The sequence below is a fragment of the Artibeus jamaicensis genome, unplaced genomic scaffold (assembly GCF_021234435.1).
Source record: "Artibeus jamaicensis isolate MK-2021 breed Jamaican fruit bat unplaced genomic scaffold, CSHL_Jam_final contig_465, whole genome shotgun sequence".
NCBI lineage: Eukaryota > Metazoa > Chordata > Mammalia > Chiroptera > Phyllostomidae > Artibeus > Artibeus jamaicensis.
The window spans coordinates 37,597,272-37,611,214 of record NW_026521843.1 but is presented as its reverse complement, the minus strand read 5'-3'; the positions used below and the strand labels follow the sequence as shown (position 1 = coordinate 37,611,214).

Below are 13,943 nucleotides of genomic sequence, written 5' to 3'. Positions count from 1 at the left end.
TTCTAATCATTTTAGCTCTAATAAATGACACCCCAGGGACTCACTTTGGGTCATGAAATTTACTAATCAGAATACCAATTTTAAGCCCCAAAGTATTTTATAACTTTCTCCCTTTATTTGCCACTTTAAAGTATGAATTATAAGAATAACTTCTTACTTCAAACTTATTGTAGATAAAAAAAGGAAAAAGTAAACTAGTAGTTTTTCCTTGTATTTTCTATTAAAATGAGATAACACTTAAGTAATGTTCAATAAGTTATTTATAATATTACATATGTACCTCTATTGATTACTTAAACTTTAAGCATTTGGAAAAAACATGAAATTACTATTTATATTCTCATATTTTATAAAAATTTACATTTTACAACAGAAATCAACTTTTCTAATGAATGCTAAATGTATGTTTTAATTTCCTTAAATAAGCAATTTTAATTTCCTTAAATAATTACAAAATATTTTCCTATTCTTTAAAAGCAGAGTAATATACTTTAATGTTCTTACTCTATCTTTGTGAAAGTTTTATCAATCTGAAATATCTATCACTTGTCCATGATAACTATCATTCATCCATAGATTAGGATGAATTAAAGATACTGCTTTAGATATATCACAAAATATTTATGGTCTCTGCAATTGTATATGAAATATGATGTAATTACCTTTTAAATTAACTTAAAGAATTGATTAAGAATTAAATTATCAAGAGTACTCTAATGTAACATCTTAGTAAAATAATTGTGGAAGGTTTGAGTTGAAATTGATTCTAAATAAATGTTTACCCTGTATTCTATCAGGGTAAAATGTTTACCCTGAAATCTATAAAGTCTTTGAGTTTCACAGAATGAACTTTTTGATTTCCTGGGTTGAACTCAAAGTGGATGTGTGTGACAGAAAAGATGGATTAGCTATGTTCTTTGCTATATTTTAATAACTAAAGCCAGAATGAATAGAGAAGATGACATGATAAATGTGTATTTCCTTATATATCTCTTCTTACCAGAAATGCACACAGAAATTAGATACTGGTTAGCACAATGCAGATCTGGTATCAATCCTCTTGTTTTTGCAGGCAGCTTATAGTGACATTTACACTGCTTCTGTACTCTTCTAATGTACATTTCCCTTCTTTCTATGTGTTCAGTTGAGTTGGAAATAGATGCTAGATATGCCGTATAAAAGAAGTACAGCCTACAGTTACTTGGAAATAGGCCTTACATGACTGCTTCTAGAATAAATAAACAACATTGGAGACAACTCTGAGAGAGTTGGGATTCTCAAAGAAAACCCTTTTTAAAAAAGTAAACATTTATTATAAAAAAGAAAGGTTGCAGTAATCTTGACAAGAATATTGGTTTCACTGGTCAGGTCAGTACCCTTATGAAAATTAAATGCTCTGTTTTACAACAGAACCTCTGCTGAAACTACAAGATGGATCGTAACATGTTGAGACACATGTGAATATATTCTTCTACTCCCCATAAATATTTATTAATAGCCCACATGTTTTTTGAGAAATCTAATCTGAAAAGCAACTCAAATAAAATATGCCATAGTCGAAGCATTGAAGAGAGGTGTATGACTTCCTCTGATTAACTCATTGAGAATAGGATTGAAATTCTTAGGGTCGAAATTGTTACTACCATCTGACTTCACCACTAATGACTGGGATATAACTAGTACAGTTTGGCAGACTCAGTAATATCTCATTGGATTTTGGGAAAATACAACATTATTCACCAATTCTGGTAGACATTATATTTGGACACAGGGATTTCTATTTCATGTAGTGGGATCATATATATGAATATCCTTATAATAATTCATACACTGCCTGAACCTTTCATGTGTATGAATTATTCATTTGTTTGTTATCTACTCATTTATCTATTTATGTATTCTCATAAACTTATTCCACAAGACATTTGAACAGCATATGGGGAGGGCAGTGTGAATTCAGTTTTGGAACTTGGTAAAGTGATTCCACTATGGTATGCTCTTGAAAGGTCCTGCCAAACAACACAGTGGAGAAGTAAGCGATTTTATGCAGCTGTGTTCTTGTGGTGATACCAGATGCCCACTAGGAAGCTAAAACATCTGGTGGCTTGAATTAAAATCTTTTCTTTCTGACAGGTTCCTGTTGCTTGGACAGACATTGTATGAGTGAAAAGCCTTAGCTTATTTGTTTAATCTCCTGGTTATATAAATTCAGATATGTGAGACCAACTGACAGGCATCCAATTTAACTCAGTGTTCCTCTCCTGACCCCTTTAAAAAATTATCAAACCATTTCTCCAAAAATCATAGAAAATGTATTCAATTGGATGGACAAACATAAGGCAAAGTCTAAAGGACCTAATTCTCAGGTTTCTCTTTTCCAGACAGGTTATTTTTTTAAATTACTATTTTAATTCATGGATTAGTGACAAAAAGAATGTAGTTTATGAAGAGATAACCTGGTGACTATAGTTTTCCCTACAGAGTAAAATAGTGTATCACATTGTACACATAAAAACATGAAAATTCTCAAGATATTATTATTTTATTTGTAAAACAATTTAATTATTTAGAATGTGGTTTTATTTTTTCATATGCAGCCAATCATATTCTATTATTAAAATCTGTTGCCATGGTTTCCTGCTGGGAAAGTTATATTTATTGTATTATGACAACATACTGGAGGTTTTGCTTTTACATTAAAAAGAAAAAAGTAAAATTACTTTCCCAAGAAATTAAACTGTGTCACACAAATGTATTTATAATTAGAGCTTATTAAAAATAACCTATATTGGCTCAGTTTGCATTTTGAAAATTGTCAAGCTAGAAAAACAATCAGCCTATTTTTCTTCATGCTTCCTTGAATTATGTTTTTTTCATTTTTCACATTGAAATGCTTAGGAATAATCTGGATAGACATTTCATGTCGGATCATGACACAGGGTCCGTAGGGAGAGAGGGACCCTGCCTGTGCTCAGAATAAAGATAGGAAAGTACAAAAGACTGAGAAAGTGGACTCTAGCAAGCGATGCCTGTTCAAAAAGTTGAAGCACTTTACTTTTCTTCAAAATTTGTTCTCCATGGTCCATTAGGTCTTATCACTTTCCTATGTACCTTCCCTTTGTTCCTTTCCCCCCAGCAACTGTATAATAGTATATTATTTCATTCTACTTAAATTATTACCTAGTTCACAGCTGATCTTCAGAACAACCCTGTGAGGCAAATTTTATGTACCCATTTCAGAGTCTGAGAAAGGCCCTCTAAGAGAGGCTGAAGCAACCTGCCCTAGTGTGGGCCGTGGTGGTGAAGCCAGGCGGGACTTCAGTACCACAGGTTCCTCCTCCAGTGTGTGGTTCCCCTGGCCCAGCGCCTGTCCTGTGCTAACTAACCACTCTAGCAACAGTGTGCTCAAGTTTTAGACGGTAATTATTTTAAACATCATTTTGACCTTTTGTTGAACCACTTCTTGACTCTTCTGTTTCTTCCCCCTAACATTTAAGAACATCTGCTTTCTAAATCAGAAAATTCTTGATGCTTAGGGCTGACCATGACAAAAAATGGGAACAGACTCAAAGAGTGGGCAACAATTCCAAAGAGGAAAGAGGCACCGGAAACCAGAAAAATAAAAGTAAAGCTTTTGATTCTTTCATTTTACCATTTCCCTAAAGACATGTATAAAAATAATGCTAGGCTATAGGATTGATTTTTGTAAATGGGTAGCTCAGATATATAGCAAAGTGTTACATACTCTGTCTTGAGTTTCACCATCGCTCCGGAGGCCAGGAAGGGAGTTCACCTCTCCTGAAAGCTTATGACATGCCACACAGAATGCCAAGTGTTTAATTGTGGATCAGCTCATTCAACCTGCAGAACAATATATAAAATTGACATTATTATCCCTACTTTGCCAATTAAAAAAGACCAAGAGGTTCAGAGAGGTAAACGTTAGTTTTTGAAATTAATATCAGATAAGACTTTATAAGCATTGACCAGGTATCATGCTAATAGGGATTAACTCATTTATTCTTCATAACAACTTTAAAAATTAAGTAATATTAATTTCTCCATTTTCAGATAAAAATTGCAAGTATTAGAGTTACATAGCTTTCCCAAGTTCAAGTGGAAGAACTAGATTTTGTGAATTCAATCAGATTGTCTTTTACTGAAAACATAAACAAATATATACAAAGGGCGGTATAAATTCATTTACCTGTGCAGACAGTGTCAGGAGATGGGAGATGAGCTGCTAGACAGAACCGCAACTCCCAGAGAATGATGTCTTTCAAAGCCCTCCAGCCCCTTCTCTGTCCAGTGGCCCCTCTGGCACCCAGTAGCCATTCCGTCAGATGCCTGCCCAGGCACACAGTTACTGTACTTTCTGAATTAGCTCAATGTTGCTCTAAGACTCGTGGTAAAGTGACGGAAGATGTTTCCCAGCTTGATGGTTGGTGGCCGTGCATTTTCTTTTGGCAATATCCGAAGTTTGTGATGCTGTTTTTTAGCATCTCAAATGAAGGCTTCACAGAGAAAGTGCAAAATTCAGATCAGGCATTGTACTATTTTAAAAAATACATATTAGAAGTATATTTCCTGCAAAAAGAAATAAAACCTTTTCCATTAGCTGTCATTTTGAATACATTTGATAAGTTACAAATATATCTAGATATACCCTGCCTTTTAATGCCTAAAAAATCAAGAGTGAGTTATAAATATTCCCAGATTTCTCTTTCAAGATCAAATACATATATAATGAATATATATGTAATATATATAATTTATATATATATAATTCAAGATATATTTCCTAGCATACAAACATACTAATTGGCAAATTTATTACTTTGAGAAGCCATTAATAAAAGGACAATCTAGAAAATTATTTTCTGAGTAACTGTGTGAATTACATGAAAATTTTAAAGCATGAAAGACACATAATAAAAAATAGATGTAAGAAAAACTCATTAATCCAAAAGCATTTTGAAAAATGCTTTTTCAACACTGAGCAAGTGATATAATATCAATACAGTCTTCAGAATCTATTCTGCTCTCTAGGAACATATGGGAGCATGTTTCTAGTTACATCGACCTTATCTGCAAGATGAAGTCAAGAGAGCAAAAGACAGTCAGAGCCTGGATTTTGTGCAGTAAATGGAATAATAAAAGATGAAAATACTTACCAGTTGTCAGCAATGGGGTTTAATCAAGGCACCAACAACCACAAAAATGCAATTGAGCTCATCTGTGAACATGTGACAGTTTCCACATATTTATGCATCTTCAACTTAACAAAATATAGAACTGTGTTTTTCTACAATGAGTATATGTTTTGAGTATCATTTGGATTTACTTTACTTTGGCAATATTTTATCTTTCTTTGGCTTATACCAGGAGCTACTCATTCATGGCTCAGGAGTATTAGGGCCCCATGTCAGGGCCAAGTGGTGTCTCAGAAGGTAGGTGTGCAATACGGCCTTGCAGGGTGATCCTGCAGTGTCTTCTCAAGCAAGAACATTGTTGATATTTCCCCTCTGAGCAGTAAAGGGATGTGATTTATAGAGTGCTTGCAAATGTGTTTTGTCGCCAAATCTACTATTTTCATAGTTTTCCATATACATAGATCTTGATGGATTTGGAGTATGAATTTTTTTGTCAAATTAATAATTTGTGTGTAAGGGCAAAAGTGTGAGAGTTCGGTAACCAAAAGAAAACCCTTAGATATCAGAAAATAACCCGAATCTCTTGAGTCACATGTGGTTTGAATTTCAGGATAAAGTAGTTGAGTTTAATACTGAAAATATAATTTTAGCACCTTTTATCCTTCAGGAGGAAATTATTTAAGCACTGATATTGGGAGAACTGATTATTGAGCAAACGCACAGAGCATTTCAGCACTGAAACAAAGATGCAACTGTTTGAAATTGTCAAAGGAAAATACTGTTTTCAATTTTTCATCTTCACTGTTTGATGCTGCTATGTTTGAAAACGTTTTACACAGTGAGGTTCACTTCTTCAACAGCTGCTGTGTCTCCTTGATCCTTTTCTCAGCGGGGAGCCTGACTCAATCTCAAAGATAATATCTTTCAGGTGGAAATAGTATTTCTCTGACTTATATGAAATAAATTTCCATTATGAAATCGACACCCCAAGTTTTATTTAAAGATGGAGAAAACTGTACTAGCATATTCAAAAAGCACTGGCACAGTTATGTGACATTATAACAAGAGGCCAGTCAATGAAGGAGAAGCCTCCTTTGGTTCATGTCAAGCTAGCTGTTGTTTTCATTGGAGCAAGCATGTTAAGTATTAGGAAGAAGAAACTACACCTTTGTCAGCAGTGCATCTTAGCTGCTGTTTTTTTTTTCCCCTGCAAGATTCCTGTGGGGAAAGAGTAACCTCAAGACTCTCTAGAGTGATGAGGTATGAACAAATCCTACTTCGAGATAAATTTGAGTAAAGAACATTTACAAAAATAAAGTGAATTGAACACCTTAAAAATCTTAATATAATGTAATGGTACATTTGAGGAAAAGACAGCTTGCAAATGTGGCATAAAATAAACATATCACTTAGAAACATAACACTCACTAACCCTGGAGACGCAATTGAAGTTCATCCCAAGTACAGGGCCTGGGAGTTTGGCCAAGAATATTATCTCATGGGGTCTAGGACTTGATTTGTATTTCACATAATATGAAGTGGCATTCATTACCTTGTAATCGATATGCAGATAAGAAAAATTATTTATGGCACAATTAGCTGGGAAGGAAAGAGCACCATCTCTGTACATATGGGAGAACTGAGGGTTTCAGTCAGGGCCATAAACCATAAAGAGACTTTTGACAATGATCAGGCCTCTGAGATAACCTGCTGCCTTGGAAATTCATCCAGCTTTATGTGCTCTAACATATTTGTAATCATCTTTTAATGTCATGCTTCAAGTGCAAACTGGATGTTTATGAAATTTTCCTCCCCTGTTAAAAACAGCTAAAGTTGTTTTGATTTTTTGAAATATTAGAAAAGTGTTTCCAAAATGAATATAAGTTCTATGAGATGTTAATAATCATTTTGGGAGATACTGGGTTGAAAAAGGAAATAGGGCTCCTCAGAGCTTTTAATATTCTAATACATATCATGACTCTCCAAGAGGAGGATAAATTATATAGTGTTTTCTATCTTATTTAATTATAAACGCCTTTTCTTTGGCATGCCTCTTAGAGAATGAAAAACATGCAAAAAAGGAGAAGAAAAGAAAAAGAAAGATGGAGTGACTATTTTTCAAAACTTCACTTAAACACTGGAATGTATTTGCTTTCTGCACCAAACCAAGGGCTCTTCATACAAGGCCTTCCCTAATTTATTTTATTGTGCTTAGCAACATTGACGAACAGATCCTCCATGCTCAGCCAGAGCCCTTTCTGTTTGCTGAGGTGGCCTGTTTGATGACCCAATGAGATGCCATTGACCGATTCTGCTGGACCAGCACTGACTTACCCTGCGTGCTCTTGCTAAGAAACCCAGTAACCTAATAAGCCTCAGATCACCAAGGTCTGCCCTGGGCTTCCAGGTCTCCCAGGGCTGGTTTTGCCTCTATAACCAATTCAGGTCATTATGTTCTGAGTCATGAACAGGAAAGACAAAGAGTCAATGGAGTTAGTTCCAGTATGAAGGATTGCTGCAAGAGACTGTTGACAACATCTCATTAACTTGACATGCCCTGTTAGTGTTTCTTTACTCATGTTCAGTGTTCCCACCTCTAAGGCAAAGCTTTCCACTTCTGCTTTCCAAACAGTTAAAAAAATTTTTTGATAGTCATAATAAAAATGCCTAAAGGTTATTAAATATTTATTATATGTTAGGAACTATGCAAAGTACTTTAAGGCTATCTATTATTTTGAATTAATTTTTTAAAGTTTATTAAATTTTTATTTTGAGATCTTTAAAAAATTCAAAAACACAACCATTGGTATATTCATTCCCCAGAATTTACAGATGTTAAAAATGGTATCAGGTTTCTTTCACATTTAAGTAAAAGAAATAAAATATTATAGTTTAAGTATTAAGTCTCTCTTTATTCATCTTCTTACATTCTATTCACCTCCTGCATTTCTAGAGGCAAAAATTATTATGAATTGTGTCTCCTTCCATTTATGTTTGTAGATTTTTATGCATGAATATTTAATAACAATAAATGCTATTATTTTGTGTTTTTTATTAAAAACCATATAGATCATACCATATTGTGCACATTGTACATCATTTTGACACTAGCTGTTTTCTTCCTCACTGTTGTTTATAGCATCCTATTTATATCAGCAGAACTCAGTGATTCTTAACCTTCGTTGTGCCATAGATCCCTTTGGGATGCATGGTGAAGCTAATGAACTCCCTTTCAGGGTAAATTTGAAAATTTCCTTAATTAAATATGTAGGACTACTAAAGAACTCAATGATATTAAAGCATAACTAGCAAATTTTTAAAAAACAAATTTTAATATACTTTTTAATTAATGCATTAAATAAGATCTACTGGTAAATCGGAACTGTAATTTGGAGGAAGTGATGAATATAAACAGTTACCTCCCTGTGTTTGCAACAACTATGATGTTATAAGAAAAAAATCAATAAACTCTCATCTTGACATTCTCAGATACAACTCATGCCACTCTGGTTTGTAGCCTCCATTTACTGCAAAAGAAAATGCTAAAATTTTAGTTGGAAACTAGTGATGATAAAGGTGTAATTTTATTTCCATTCAAGCTTTGGAACCTCTTGAATTATTTACACATTCTTTTAAAATTAAATTTATTGGGCAACATTGGTTAATAAGATTATACAGGTTTTAAGTTTACCTTTCCGTGATATGTGATCTGTTTATCATGTGCCCAGCACTCAAAATCAGATCATTCTCCATCACCATGTACCTCCCCTCAGCCCCCTCTCCTCTGGTAACCACAATACTGTGCACTGTGTCTGTGAGTTTTAGTTTTATACCCCATATATGAGTTGATATTTACATATTCTTGACTTTAATTTTTCTTACTTCAGGTAATTGCCAGTGTCTTCTCCCAGACTGTTTGAGTTTTTTACAGTGTTTATACATATTTTGATTAAGAAGTTAACATTTCTGATTTAGTAAAATGGATACATACACACACATATATACACATACATACATACATATGTATATATGGATGTGTGTATATATACCCATATATATACCCATACACACACACACACACACACATATATATATATATACACACACATATATATATAAGTTTGGTGGTCTTTGCCTTTTAATTGAAAATATGTTTCACTTTTAGGTGTTTCATATACCTGAAAAAATTTTAAATGTACCTTGTAAAGAAGGATCTTAGTTTTACCTTCTGCAGTATCTTATTTTTATAACAAAGCCAACATTCTGGTAAAATAAAAAATGATGCTCTTTCTTTTTTAAAAACACAGTTTTTTACTTTTAATTTTGAAAAAATTTTAGACTTACAAAAAATTTGTAAGAAAATTAGTCTAGAGGGTTCCTGAATACCTTTACCCAGTTTCCACTAATATTAATGGTTTCTACAATGATAGAGCAACAATCAAAACTAAGAAGGTAATATTATACCGCTAATTTCCTAGATTCTACTCATGTTCAGCAGTTTTCCCCTGTGGTCTGCTTCTTTTCCAGGATGCAAACAGGACCCCACACTGCATGCGTTATTGTGTTTCCTTAGTATTTTCAAGTCTGTGAGAACTCATCTCTTTATATCATGCCCTTGGCTGTTTTGAAGAGTATTTGTTACCTATTTTATAGAATATCACTCATTTTGGACTTTTCTGGTATTTTCTTATGATTAGATTGAGATTGCATTTTTAAAAAATCTTCACCTGAAGACATGCTTACTGATGTTAGGGAGATGGGAAAGGAGGGAGAGAGAAAGGGAGAGAAACATCACTCAGTTGCCTCTCATGTGCTCCCCAAACCAGGACTGAACCCACAACCAAGGCAAGTTTATTGGCCATTGGTCACTGATTCCCAGTCGGGGAACTTTCAGTTAATGGTACGATGCTCCAACCAACTAAGCCAAACTTGTCAGGGCGAGGTTGCATTTTTTAGAAAGAATACCACAGAGGTGGCACACCCTTCTCAGTGAATCTTACCAATGTACCAAGTTATGTCCATATGTCTTTTTACCAGGGATCTTAACCCTGATCACTTGGCTAAGGGGGTGACTGCCGGGTTTCTGTACTGTTATGATTTTTCCATTTTATATTAATAAAAAAGAGAGGTACTTTGGGACTTTGCAAATATGCTGTTTCTCCTCAGATTCTCATTTATTGCTAAACATTCACTAGTAGATCTTTCTTGCGACAATTACTTTTGTGGTACTCTGATGGTGATTTTCTGTTTCCCACATTTCTTCGACATTTAATGATTTCTGTTAGTAGGGACTCATTTATGACTTTAATGTTTTTCTTCTATGCATTATAATCCAATATTACTGTTACTTAATTTGTGCCTCAAGGGGCTCCAGCTCTGGTCATTGAGAGCTCTCTCCAGTTGGCTCCTGTGCTCTTCTGACGTGGCCCCACCCTTTCAGAGCCACAGTAGGGTGCTCCAGGCTCATCCGGTACTTTCCCTGCCCCAGCTCTAGAATCAACCCCTTTCTCCAAGGATTCCTGCTTTCTTTTGTTGCTTTGTTCTTTTTATGGGGAAATTATATTTAGACACCCAAAGCTAGGCTTTTAAAGACTAAAATATTTACACTGGTTTCTACCTTGCTTAAGAAAACGGGTCAGCAAATTTTATAAATGGCCTGATCACAATAGTTTCCAATCTATACAGTTTCTGTTGCAACTACTTCATTCTGTTGCTGTAGTACAAAATAAGCCATAGATAATAGGTAAATTGATAGGTGTGGGGATGTTTCAATGAAGTTTTATTTACAAAAATAGGTGCTGGGCTGGATTTGATTCATGCAGCTGTAGATTGCCAACTCCTGCCCTAGAATGAAAAGTCATTGTACTGATTTTCACAGTTTCACATTTAAAAAAATAATAAAAACAAAGATTAAAAACTGAGTATGTTTCATTTTCCCTGGTGAGGAGGAAATTAAAGTATAGTAATATAAATAAAATTAGCTTAAGTGTTTTTACTTCTAAAAAGTTTGGATTATTTTATTTTATTCAAAATAGGAATTAATAGTACAAAATAGGATTATTATTAATTTGTGTTTGAGATCATTGGACATGTAGATGGTTGTGTTCACTTCTTTTCAGATGAATCAATAAATGAAAAATTAAAGTAATATGTAGAGTATCAAGACTAAATGGAAAAGTAATGGTGCGGAGGAAGTAGGAGACACCGGTCTCCACTTGGCCCCGGGACAGCAGGCGGCAGACGGCATAAACAGCTACATTGCAGGAAGGCTTTGCAGGCTGTACCGTCTCTATTGCATCTACTTGTGGGAGGGGCACCCCAAGAAATTTCACTGAGGGGGTGAGGACTGAGATCAATACCAAAGAATGGACAGGGCTTACTTAAATTAACTACAAAAGAAGAAATAAAGTTGATGATTCTGGGATGATCTGAGGAAGAAAGGGGAAGAGAAACAGGTTGGGACTGCTCTACAGTAACTCGAAAGGGTTGTGGGAGCCAAACCAAACCCTGCTAGCAGCTCTGCTGATCACACAGATTTTAGTAACTGGCTGTCTTTCAAATCACCTTGCATTATTGAAAGTGCTTTGAAGGTTTAAATGGTCATACAGGATTTTTTAAAACAAATCTTTAAATGTGTGAAAGATTAAAATTATTTCTTAATGTTTTATGTTGATACATTAATAAGATTTGGCCATGATTTGTAAGCTTTCAGTATTAATTCTGTAATGAACAGGTATTGCCAAGAACACGCTCTTATAAGTCACATGAACATTTACTTTTGTACTTGTTTCTATGACAGAATTTAGTTCTCCAGTGAGTGCACAATGAGCCAAACAACAAATTCTATTATTGAATTGAGCAGATACTAGACTCCTTTATTTCTGACAATTAACAGTGCTTTGATATATAAATATACTATAACATTATAATCCAAAACCACAGCTTTTAAATATGAGGTTTAGTGGGTTTAGACCTAATATTTCCTGTATGAACTGCTAATGTGGAGCTAATGATCTCAATACGCAGCCTACTTACGTATATATTAATATATTAGGAAACCTCGTTCAGGTGTCCTGATGGGTGTCCTCTCTCTTGTTCTCGCAATCTTTCTGCCTTGGTAGATTCCCTTCTCTTGCTTAGCTCACATCTTCTTGAAATGGCCTCTTTTCTTACTAACTCTCTATTAAAGCCCTACTTTGCTTTAAGACTCAAGTGGAATTTGAGAGTCTCTCTGAGACCTTCGTGGATCCCAGCCCCACCACTGGTTCTCATATTCCTGCGGCCTCCGCTTCCTGTGGCTCTCTGCACACCCTGTCAGATCTCTCACAAATGCTGTTCACCATTGTAACCTCCCTTTGCACACATCCCTGTCTCCCACAGCAGACTGCAATGCATCCCACCCAGAAAAGAAACATGTCTTGTGCCTTCCCACACAATTTGCAGGCTCTAACAATGTGTGCAGCCATGTAGGCCTTCAGTACATGCTTAGGAGGAGGAACAGTGGCATTCATTAAGTCCTCACTGTCATCGAGGAGGGCTATTTATCAAGCTCCTGTAGTCCACCCAATTACCTGCAATAATCTTGCTATTCCCAAAGAGGCAAAACTATTGAAATCCATATCCCTTCAGAGTCCAGGCATTCATGGAAAGATTTCTAAATCAATACTTATTTTTAAGCAATAAAATATTCTGTGATCTAGAAAGGAAGAGCAAGGATACAGTCTCCCTAGTTTAGGATGTCTGCTGAGAAAGGAAGCAGTAACTGACGGGTTGCATGTCTATAATCGTAAGTTTACTAAAAAGCCACATGAGGTTCTATTGTTTCCCAAATGTTTAGAATAACAGATTTCTTCACATGAGAATTTTTTGTACTAAGTTCTGCAGAGATTTACCAGCCCAATAGCATTAGTGTTAAGCATGTGGGCCCTGCCATGGCTAGTCTGCACTCCTAAAAGGAAAAGTGACATGCAGCCATGCATAGTGCAGACAGGCACGCGTGACCCTGGGGAAGGTGTTACATAACTAAAAGACATATGGATTATATTAGCACCTTTAAAAGGTGAAATATTTTCCCTGTGACTCTTTTCCGGTTGTTTCAGATGTTAGCATGATCTGGCAAGACTGCTCATTGGGAGTAAGCCAGCTTCTGTAAAATTGCTACTCTAGGTCCAAATTTCTGAGTGTGAATGAGGTTTCTATATGAATCTTATATACATGTGTGTCTGGAGTTGACTTTGTAAAACAACGGAAACATTTCATATAAACCAGTTTGTGACTTAGGAAATTTATATAAATTATCATAAATCCAAAAGGAAGTTTCTCTCATGAACTTGTTTCTTTATGATGCAAAGGTTTTTCTAATGTTAGTCTTTGCTAAACTCTTAATAGCAGCCAGATAACTCACAGACGTCAAAGGTTTGGTTTTATGCTTAAGACCTTCACTTGTCTATGTTTGTACCTAGAATTTTCATTTTTATTTATTTTTAGAAAGAGGGGAAGAGAGGAATAAAGAGAGGGTGAGAGACACCAGAGGGACTTCTGCCAAGATGGAGGCGTAGGTGGAAGCACTTAGCCTTCTCACACAACCAAGTTTAAATACAACAAAGTTTTAGCAAGAAAAACACAGCCAAACTACAGAAAATTGAACTACACAGAAGTCTGACAACAACGAACCCTTCAGCCAGACCAGTAAGAGGGGCAGAGCCAGCAGCAGAGCAGGGTCGGGCAGGAAAGATCTACCAGATGGACCCGGGCGCACGACCCAGGTGCTCCAGCAGCCATGGGAGGATC

The 13,943-nt window shown here is 35.3% G+C and overlaps 1 long non-coding RNA gene across 1 annotated transcript in view; it reads left to right on the top strand.

Moving 5' to 3' along the window:
• The window catches only part of LOC128627708 (uncharacterized), a 248,868-nt gene that overhangs the window by 200,567 nt on the left and 34,358 nt on the right, over positions 1–13,943 (top strand). The gene's annotated exons all lie outside the window — the stretch shown is intronic.